The sequence below is a fragment of the Podarcis erhardii genome (genome assembly GCF_964252035.2).
Source record: "Podarcis erhardii genome assembly, chromosome: 18".
NCBI classification, from domain to species: domain Eukaryota; kingdom Metazoa; phylum Chordata; class Lepidosauria; order Squamata; family Lacertidae; genus Podarcis; species Podarcis erhardii.
In genome coordinates this window covers 3,061,942-3,072,956 of record NC_138516.1, presented here as the reverse complement: position 1 = coordinate 3,072,956, position 11,015 = coordinate 3,061,942, and the positions used below count along the sequence as shown (strand labels likewise).

At 47.6% G+C, this 11,015-nt stretch overlaps 1 protein-coding gene across 1 annotated transcript in view; it reads left to right on the top strand.

Moving 5' to 3' along the window:
• The first annotated feature begins 423 nt into the window (after window positions 1–423).
• Window positions 424–11,015, top strand: part of KCNN1 (potassium calcium-activated channel subfamily N member 1) — a 90,279-nt gene continuing 79,687 nt past the window's right edge. Inside the window, exon 1 of the mRNA XM_081846246.1 lies at window positions 424–553. The gene's annotated coding sequence lies outside the window, so the exon portion shown is untranslated. The remainder of the gene's footprint in view (window positions 554–11,015) is intronic.

Below are 11,015 nucleotides of genomic sequence, written 5' to 3'. Positions count from 1 at the left end.
CGACTTGGGGGTTTTGGGGTTGGCGAGCGAAGGCTCCCGCAGTGTCCTTCCCCGAAATTAAAACATAACAACCCCCCAGCTTTGGGTGCCTCTGTTTGGGAAGGTGACTGGAGTGTGTTGCGGGGGGGGGAGGGGGGAACAGCCGCACCAGCAGCTCCGCCCGGTTCTCTCCCCCCGCCCCGCGCCTCTCCCCGTCTTCCAGGAGCGGATTCCCTTCCTCTTCCATCATCTAGGGATCCCCCTCTGCCAGGGAGCTGCGCTGCTCCAATTAAGAGAGAGAGGCGGGCTGCCAGCTTTTGTCCTTCGCTGGCGAAGGGAGCGCGAAGGGAGCGCCAGCCAGGGCGGTGTCAGGCGGACACCCCCCACCCCAATCCACCCTCCCAGGAGCTATATTGTCTGTGTATTTATAGAAGGGCTCTTTTTGGACCCAGAGGGAGGAGGAGAGAGGTGCAGTTATCCAGCAACCAGGCGAAGAGGCAGGTGCGCCTTAGCCTCTCCTTCCAAAAAGGACGAAGAGAGATGGAGCAGCTTGCCTTTCCTTCTCCTCCTCCGGGTAAGTGCGCGCCTCTATCTCTCTTCCCCTCCCCCCCGGCGGCAGTTGCGCCCTCCCTGCAGGGATGGGGAAGCCTCGGTGTGGCCGCCTGGACGTCTCCGAAAAGTCCAATAGTTCTGGCTTAGCAACCCAGGGAGGTCTTGCCGCGGCTTCCTCCAGCTCAGGCGGCGTGTTTCAGGTGGTGCGTTTGCGTCTTTGCTTGAAGATGTCCAGGACTGGGTCTCCTGCGCGCAAAAGTGTCGGGGCTCGAGGGTCCGTTTCCTAAGGTTGTAGTCCTCATGGGGTCCCAAGATAAGGCGGTTTAAGGAGAGGATGAACACTTCGCCCTTTTTGCAGATCTCCAGGGCTGAATACTACTACTACTTCTACTTCTACTACTAATAATCATAATAAACCTTAAACCTTAAGAAGCTTTCTTATACAGCACTGACTTCAGATATCTTCTTGTCTCCTTGACATCTGGGGTTGTATAGTTACTCATCTCCTTGAACCCTGGACCGCAAAGGTCTCCCTCCCTCAGGATGTTGCGTGTTCTCCTTCCTTGAAGGTTTCTAAGCTGAGGTTGGCTGGTCATCTGTCACTGAGGCTTCAGTCGAGATTCCTGCATTGCAGGGGGCCGGACTAGAGGACCCTTGGGCTTCCCTTCCAACTCCATCATTCTGTGATTCTATGAGCCTTCTGTGTGCATCGCGTGTGCTCTGCCACTGAGCTGCAGTTCATTTCCCAAGCACAGGGGGAGAAAGGCGCTAGTCCTCATGAATTTGAATGCAAGGCTGATTTAAGGAGGGGGTGGGTTGCTGTTTGAAGATCCCCAGAGCTTGTGCATGCAATGTGTGTTCTCTGCCACAGGAGATATGGTGTGGTGTGTGTACCCAAATCACAAATCGGAGGGTCTAGTCCTCATCGATCTGAATATAACGGTAAGTTTAAGGAGGAAATGGGGCTGTGGCTCAGTGGGTAGAGCCCCTGCTTTGCTTGAAGAAGGCCTCAGGTTCAGTCCCCAGTGGCAGCGCTGGAGAAAACCCCGCATCTGAAACCTGGCCAGCCAGTGACGACAATAACTGAGAAAGACCTGAGATTTTTGCAGCTTCATGTATTCCTGCCATATTGGTTTTGGAGGAAGGGCCCATGGCTCAGTGGCCTTGGAACTGGAAGGTCCCAAGGAATGTAAGACACAGGCTTGGCCCAAGTCAGACACATTGGCCTAGCTCCATGTGGCTGGCACTGACCGGCAGCAGCTCTCCAGGGTTTCAGGGGGAAAAGCTCTTTCCTGCCTGGAGAGGAGAGCAAACCTATGACCTTCTGCACGCAGAGCAGGTGTCCTGCCACTCAGGCAGGTGGTTCCCTGGAAGGCTTGGGCAAATACCTGGGGAAATATTGTCACCTCTGCCCCAAAGCCCAGCCCCCTACCCCCATCTCCTTGCCTATCCAAGACCCGTATGTTCATTAAACGCAGGCACCTCAGAATCTCCAGGCCATCTTCGTTTCTGCGCCAAATTGCTGATATGAAGGGGAGAAGCTGCTTTTGGGGTTCGTAAAGTAGTGTGGTGAGAGAGAGGTCAGGATGTGGTGCGAAGGAGGAAAAATTGCTGGGGGGGGTTAGAATTGGAAGGGGCTGGACACCTGCGCCACTGGTCAATGGACCACTCCCCAGGCCTCTTTTGGCTCAGGAATGTCTGCCAGGTCACATGCACCCCTTTAAAGGCAGTTGTGGGGGGCTGGCCCTGCTGCCTGCGGTCTGCCTGCCTCTCCCCCACCTCCCCAAGCTGAATTTTATGCAGCTGCTTTGGCTCTGCCCTGGTCAGAGTTCAGTTGGTTAGAGTGTGGTGCTCCCAACGCCTAGGTTGCAGGTTCGATCCCTGCATGGGACAGCTGCAAATTCCTGCACTGTAGCGGGTTGGACTAGATGACCCTCAGGGTCCCTTCCAACTCTGCAGTGGCCCTTTGGAGCCTGGTTTGGATAGCATGCATCTGTCCTTGGACATGTTTTGCATTACCAGAATCAGTTCGCATAACATTAGAAATGCCTTAACTATTGCAAGATCTTCCTTCTCGCTCTGTAAGGTTAAAGGGTTTGGAGCTTAGATACAGAAGTTGGTCCGTTTTAGCTCTGTTGAGGTATCCAATCACCGCTGCACCAAATCTTGATTTTCTTCGTCTAATAATTACTTGCCCCCCCCCATACATCTGAGGAGTTCTCTGTCTCTTTTTCCTGTCTGTTTTTCACGGCACCATGTGTAAGGTTAGCCAAGCCCTTGCTTGTTCAGTCAATACAGCACCTATTTTTTTATTTTTTTTTAAAGAAAGCAACAACAGATATTTAAGTTGGAAAACTGCTCTGCGGAGAGGCATGGCTGCGTATTGATGTCATTGGCACCCTGGGGGTGCAAGACTGCCCCATGGCGTCACAGGCAACCATTCTTGGGCCTCCTGGGTAGCCCCACCCTGACTCACACAGGCAGAAAGAGCTCTCTGCAGAGAGCCCAAGGTCAAGTGAGTGGCTTTTTATAAATTTCTATCTAAACACTTCCCCAAAACATAAGAGTGGTTGTGCAAGATAGATGTTGCACCAGCCACCCTTAGTGGCAGGAGTTTGGGTGGTCACATTTGGGCAAACAATAAAATCATTATAAATTATTATTATTTCCACGTCACATACACACCCTGCAAAGGCAAATGGAAATCGTCTTCCATGACTTCAGAACTATCAAAAGCATTTTATCACTCTCTCCCAAAAGCTGTCAGACCTCAGTGTGAGTTTTACAGCCCCCTAAACTGATAGGATTAAGGGGGGGATCATTCCAAAATGATTGTTTTTAAAGAGAACGTTGATATCAGTTTCTTTCTCAGTTTCTCATTTCCCCCCAGTCTTGGTCCTCCTCATTTTCACATCGCTTCGGAACTCACTATTATTATTTAAAAAGTCCCTGTGAAAATTCTTCAGCCTTTTAGTGTGAATTTCTCTGTGTAGACAAATGCATCTTTTCTGAACACATTACCTGCCTGGAGAATGGTGTTGCAAAATTCAGAGTAGTGCAAATTCCCAAGCCCTCAGTGTAAGATTTGGGGCTGTCTTCCACTGAATCGCAATTACTATGTGAGCTGCCAAGATCATATATAAGACCATCTATTTTGACAATATATATACATCGGCAATGCTAAAGTATTCTGGTGACACACCATTTAAAGGGATGGACTGGTATCTGGAAGCATCAGGGATGGTTAAGTTTCTCTATAGTCTCCGTGAAACATAGGAAAATAGGAATAGCTTTATGCTGAATCAGACGATTTTTTGATACATGGACAAACCCACCCAGCCAGTCCTACACGGAGATGGAAGCTGGGATGTTCTGCATGTACCAACATAACATAGCTGTCAACGTTTCCCTTTTTTTTAAGGGAAATTCCCTTATTCCGAATAGGATTCCTTGCAAGAAAAGGGAAAAGTTGACAGCTATGCATCAGAATCATTATTGATTGTTAAATTTGTATGCTCCCCGTCATCCGTAGGGCAGTTCGTAGATTGCAGCAGCTCTGTTGTTGAGTTGTTGTTGTTGTTTAGTCATTTAGTTGTGTCCGACTCTTCATGACCCCCTGGGCCAGAGCACGCCAGGCACTCCTGTCTTCCACTGCCTCCCGCAGTTTGGTCAAACTCATGCTGGTAGCTTCGAGAACACTGTCCCACCATCTCGTCCTCTGTTGTCCCCTTCTCCTTGTGCCCTCAGGGTCTTTTCCAGGGGGTCTTTTTCAGGGAGTCTTCTCTTCTCATGAGGTCTTTTCCAGGGTCTTTTCCAGGGAGTCTTCTCTTCTCAGGAGGTGGCCAAAGTCTTGGAGCCTCAGCTTCAGGATCTGTCCTTCCAGTGAGCACTCAGGGCTGATTTCCTTCAGAATGGAGAGGTTTGATGTTCTCGCAGTCCATGGGACTCTCAAGAGTCTCCTCCAGCACCATACAGTGGTACCTCTAGATGCGAACAGGATCCGTTCCGGGGTCCCGTTTGCATCTAGAAGCAAACGTAACTAGTGACGGCACGTCTGCACATACACACGTCACTTTTTGCCGCTTCTGTGCATGCACATGACGTCATTTTGAGCGTCTGCGCATGCGCAAGCGGCGAAACCCAGAAGTAAAGGGCTCTGTCACTTCTGGGTTGCCGCGGAGCACAACTCGAATGCACTCATCCCAAAGCACATTCAACCCGAAGTATGACTGTAATTTAAAAGCATCCATTCTTTGGTGATCAGCCTTCTTTATGGTCCAGCTCTCACTTCCATACATCACTACTGGGAAAACCATAGCTTTAACTATATGGACCTTGGTTGGCAAGGTGATGTCTCTCTGAAGATAAAGTTCCAGTCCTCATTATTACCAAACAGGGCTTGTTTAAACAGGAGCGTTTCCCTATCCCAAGTCAGATTGTGGGTCTATCTAGCTCACTGTTGTTTACACTGACAGGTAGCTATGGATTTCTAGGGTTTCAGGCAAGAGCCATAATACTCATAGCTCAGTCGGTAGAACTCAAGACCCTTAATCTCAGGGCTGTGGGTTCAAGCACGGGGTATGAGTAGGGGTGAAAATTGAGTAGGGGGTGAAAATTAGGGAGATGCTATATACTCCGGCAATTAGTTTCTACCCAGGGTCATCTCAATGCTCTTGGAAACAATGGAGAGCTCAGTTGGTAGAGCATGAGATTCTTATTCTCTCTTTTTTTAAAATTGTCTTTCTCATTCTCTCATTTTATGTACATTTTAACAAACAAAAACCATCAACATTTCTTTCAGCTTACCTCCCCTCCTTTCTGCCATTACATATTTTATATCTTTCCTCCACTGCATATCAAATTTATATCCAAATACTAATATCTCATTATTATTCTTTTTATTCATCTCTAGCTGCACCAGTTTATGTCAACCCTGCTAACTTTTTAAGTTGTTTACAGTTGTATCTTCACATAGTCAATATATTTTCTCCACTCAGTCATAAAAAAGGTCTCTCTTCTTGATTTCTTATTCTTCTGGTAAGTTTCGCTATCCCTGCATATTCCATCAACTTTAATTGCCAATTCTCTTTTGTTGGAGCTGTTTCTTCTTTCCACCTTTCCTATTCTCAAGGTCATCGGTTCGAATCCCACGTTGGGTGAAAGATTCCTGCATTGCAGGGGGTTGGTCTAAATGATCCTCAGGGTCCCTCCCAACTCTACAAATCCATGATTCTATGGAAGTTAGACTTGGCAGTCCATCTACATTTTCCCACCAATCAATTTTACTAAAGTTTGAAAGAAAACATACAAAGGTTTGCAACAAATATCCATTTTTAAAGAAATCCAACTTAAAACACTGATCAAACCAAAAGACCAGTTACAGATAGGTAGCCGTGTTGGTCTGCCATAGTCAAAACAAAATAAAAAAATTCCTTCCAGTAGCACCTTAAAGACCAACTAAGTTAGTTCTAGGTATGAGCTTTCGTGTGCATGCACACTTCTTCAGATATTTTGTTCAAACCAAAAAAGGAACAGAGAAGGGGGAAAGAAGAAAGAGAAAATAAAAAGATAACGAACTGCTGATTCTTGGTCTGTCTGCTATGTATAGAAAAGTATTCAAACCATCCACTCCAACAATTCCACTTTCTATAAACCAATATCTTCTTCAATCCGCAAGCCCAGGGACTGTAAGTTCCTTTTCCTTTCCACGCAAGAAGTCTATAAGGAGTTCCCAATCTTTAGTAAACATTTGACAGTGATTTAAGGCATAGCGAAGCTTTAAAAGGTGTGATGTGTTATGATGTTTTTGTATATGTTGGAAGTGGCCCAGAGTGGCTGAGGCAAACCAGGCAGATGGGCGGGGTACAAATAATAAAATTATTGCTTTTACTGCTCTGATTAAACATGCCAGCCTTGCCATCTCAGCTAAGTCCGATAATTTTAGCAACCTTCTTGACATCTGCAGTTTTGTGTCCTTCTGCAAGCTTGAAAGCCAGAGGTCCTACATGGGGCAAATCAGTGTTCTCTGGGAGGGTTGTCCCCCCCCCTCCACTGGCCCCGATCCTGGTGACATCACTGCACCTCTTCCCTAAAGATAGGAGGCCGGTGTTGGGCTGGAGAGGCGTGCGCCTTTGACATTCCTGGGCCACCCTGCCAAAAGATGGCATTTTGGCACACGTTCTCCCTCTCCAGAGGGTCGATTCCAAAAGATCCCGCCTGAGAAATGTCTTTGCCCCTGTGGAGATGGTAGCACCGAAACAGCGGCACACGTCCTCCTGTCTTGCACTCTCTGCAAAGACCTGAGGAACGAGATCATCACCCCACTCGTACTAACCACCCCAGGGCGCTCAGCCACTGCCGCAATGTCCTTTCTCCTATCAGATCAAAATGCGCAGATAACAGCACAGGTGGCTAGGTTCATAGCAGGGGCCATCAGAATAAGGGTCGCTAACTGACGGCTGATTCAGGACTTTAAATTGTGCTCTTATACCAAATTTCCTTTTCTGCATATACTGTAATGTTTTACTGCTGCTATGGCCATTGGCTAATGCGAATAAAGTTTTATCTTATCTTGCTTAATCAAATCATGATTAAGTCAAGAACAAATCCCTCTCTCCCTCTCCATCTAAGGAGAGAGGAAGCGTCACTTGCCAGCCCTCTACTGTCTGCGGGGGCCCAGACTCCCACCACCACATTTCCGAAGCGTGCCAGCACTTGCAGGTCTGGCAAGAAGGAATTTTGCCTTGTGGCTCCCCCCCCCAGCTCCCTGCCCCCCTTCCATTTCATACAAACACATGCTCAACGGGTCACATTTATTTATTTTGGAGAAACGTCTTTGTCGTCTGGCCTCACCAAAGGGCACGGGAACCCTATACCCAAATGCATGCAGCATTTGAGCAAGTCGAGAGAAACGTGATAGTCCTGAGCTGAGGAGCAGAATTCTTCTGCGGGGGGAGTAGGAATTCAAGGCTTGTGGGTGGCAACACGCCTCTTGCAAACAGCAGATTTGGAGGGTAAGGCCCTGGGGCGCTCGCTGCCACCTGCTTTCGTGGTCTCTTCGCTCAGGACACGGCTGGGGTCTTGTAGCAGCAAAACATGAGGTTGTTGAGGTCCAAATTTGCAGGGAAGCTTCTGGGCTGCAGCTCAGCATGGGCACTTTGCATGCAGAAAGCCAAGGGATTGGTTCCCAGTGCCTCCAGTTTGTGCTGGGAGTGGCCTCTGAGTCTGAAAGTGCGGACGCTCCTCAGCTAGCTGGGCCAGGAAGTCTGGCTGTGGCATAGGCCCATTTCCTGCATTCTCATATATATAATTCACAACAATGAGGACTAGAGACTTACCGTATTTTTTGCTCTATAAGACTCCTAAAAAGAAAGGGAAATGTGTGCGCATCTTATGGAGCGAATGCAGGCTGCGCAGCTATCCCAGAAGCCAGAACCAGTGGCGTAGCGAGGGTTGTCAGCACCCGGGGCAAGGCATGTAATTTGCGCCCCCTAACCCGTGGATTTTAGCACTCGAGCGAGGTAGGGGCAGAGAGCTGCGAGTGCGAGCGCCCCCCCCAGATGTTGAGCCCGGTGTGGACGGCCCCCCCGACCCCCCATGCTACGCCACTGGCCAGAACAGCAAGAGGGATTGCTGCTTTCACTGCGCAGCGATCCCTCTTGCTGTTCTGGCTTCTGAGATTCAGAATATTTTTTTTCTTGTTTTCCTCCTCCAAAAACTAGGTGCATCTTGTGGTCTGGTGCGTCTTATAGAGCAAAAAATACGGTACTCTAGTTTTTTAGGGGAAGGTCAATAGTTCAGTGACGGAGCAGCTGCTTTGCACATCGGTTGAGCGTCATCTCCAGCCTGGGACTAGAAAGGACTCCCTTGCCTAAAAACCTGCAGAGAATCGTAGAGTTGGAAGGGACCATGAGGCCATCTAGTCCAACCCCCTGCAATGTAGCTATGTTTTAAGCCAATGTGGGTTTTGAACCCACAACCTTGAGTTTTAGAGCCTCACGATCCACGGACTGAGCTATCCAGCTAGGCTTCCAACCACAGTCAATGTAAACAGTGCCCATCTGGGCAAACCAGCCGTCTGACATACCCTGAGGCAGCTTCCTGTTTAACAATGAGGACTAGAATGTTGCTTTCTAAGGTAAGAGCTGCAGCCCAGTGGCAGGGCAACCTCTTGCATGCAGAAGGCCTCAGGGTCAATGCCCTCCAGGTAAAACTGCGAATACCCCTTGCCTGCAACCCTGGAGTAGGCAGTATTGGGCTCCATAGACCCATTAGTCTGACTCAGTTATAAGGTGGAAGTTCCTGGGAGGCTGGCTTGAAAGGATTCAAGGGCCTTTGGGGATGTTAACTCGGAAGAGCATGTGACTTGTAATCTCAGGGACATGGGTTCAAGCACCACATTTTTTGGGGGGGGGACTGCATTGCAGTGAGTTGAACCAGATGGTGGGTCCCTTACAGCTCTAGACTTCTGTGATTTATGCAACCCAGAGACTACAACTGATAGTCGAAACAGTTGTCACTCAGTATGGAGCAGCACCCTATGGTCATAGGAGACGGAAAGCACTTTGTACATGCCTCAGAGCTTCCGTTCCATGGCCAGCTTGAGAAAAAACCCCCAAAAAACCCCCAAACCCAGCGAATGCTTGAAGGAGATTCAAACCTGGCATTGAACTGAAAAACAGCTACTTGCTGCCCTGCTATATTGAAAGCATACAGGATTTTTGAAAATAACAATAACAACAACAACAACAACAACAACAACAACAACAACAACAACAACAGAAATGCATTTGCAAAGAAAAACTTAACGCCGGCTGGGTGTGTTTTCCTAGGGTTGGTGCCCAACAATACAGTACGTTCCTCAGAGGGGTTTATTAATAGCACGCTCCTTTGTTTTGGGAATGAATGGCTGGCAGATGGTTTAGATCAGAGCCATGCAGGATTTGGCAGAGGCTCTGGAAAGCTGACGGGGACGGGAACTCCCAGCCGGGACCCACTCCTGGCATGGGGGGGGGGGAGGCAGCAATCTCCGCCTGCCCCCCCCCCCCCCGAGAAAGGTGACCTTTGTTTGTGGGTTTATCTGGTGGTGCCAGACGTGGCTGTGCTAAACCCACACATACTATTACAATTTATTTGGAGCATTTTTACCCTCTGCTTCTTTCATCAAGAAAGACTCCCAGAACGGCTCACATGCAATCAGTTAGAACAAGGCAGTCCCTTCTAAATCTAAAACTGATGCAACACGCAAGGAAAATGGACAGGGAGGGAGGAGGAAAGCATCAAACTCAGGCACCTTTCCCCCCGCCAATAATTTTTTTATTCATTTTCAGATTTATAACACGTCAAAACCAAATTAAAATTAATGTAGTGCAATTCGTACCAAACTGGTTTCTCACTTTCTCAGATGTAGTCCAATTTATTCCCTTTTATATGCTGTTTCTTTACAGATTTCTCTCCAGTTGACAGTTTTGGGGTTTTTTTAAAGCAAATTCCTTGTCCTTCGGCTGTCCCTTTACGAACTCCTGCAAATAGACAAAACAAAATTATGTCAAATAACAGCAAGTGAGGTTATAGTAATTTAAATCTTTCATTCTTCTTTCCAACTTGCATGCAGTTTCATTTTCTTTCAGTCTCTGTCTGCTCTTAACCTGTTGGGTTTTTTTTAATATTCTTGACTCGCTTAGATCCATTAATTTCAGTGGGCTTACTCTGCGTAAAATGTAGCTGGCCACGATCCGTGATAACTCGTAACACAAACTCCCAAGCTCAACCTGTCTTGCTATCCTTAGCTGATTCTAATTGTTTTAATTACAGGTTTTTTGTTACTAATTTTGAGCGTTTCTTGCAAACTGCTTTAAGCTGTAGTCGCAATCAGGCAGCATGTAAATCTGGTTAAAATGAATAGGAAGGCCAGACTCCCACATAACAGCAGAGTTAGTTATAAGAAAGAGAAATTGGGGCTTGAGAGCATATTCATTTAAAATATGAGTTGGGCAAAATAAATTTCCTTGCGAAAACATTAATTTTTTAGAAACATTGTGGTCGTGTTTTGTTTTTAAAGGACATTCACAACCCAAGGCTTTGGTCAGTCACAAGTGCTTTGTCAAACTTCAGCATACGTATGCCAGGACTGGTCTGCTTATTTAACTTATATGCAGAATTCGTCATGCGAAAGGCTGGGCTGGATGAATCCCTAGCCGGAATTAAGACTACCGGAAGAAATATCAACAGCCTCAGATATGCAGATGACACAACCTTGATGGCAGAAAGTGAGGAGGAATTAAAGAACCTTTTAATGAGGGTGAAAGAGGAGAGCGCAAAATATGGTCTGAAACTCAGCATCAAAAAAACGAAGATCATGGCCACTGGGCCCATCACCTCCTGGCAAACAGAAGGGGGAGAAATGGAGGCAGTGAGAGATTTTGCTTTCTTGGGCTCCATGATCACAGAAGATGGTGACAGCAGCCACAAAATTAAAAGACGCC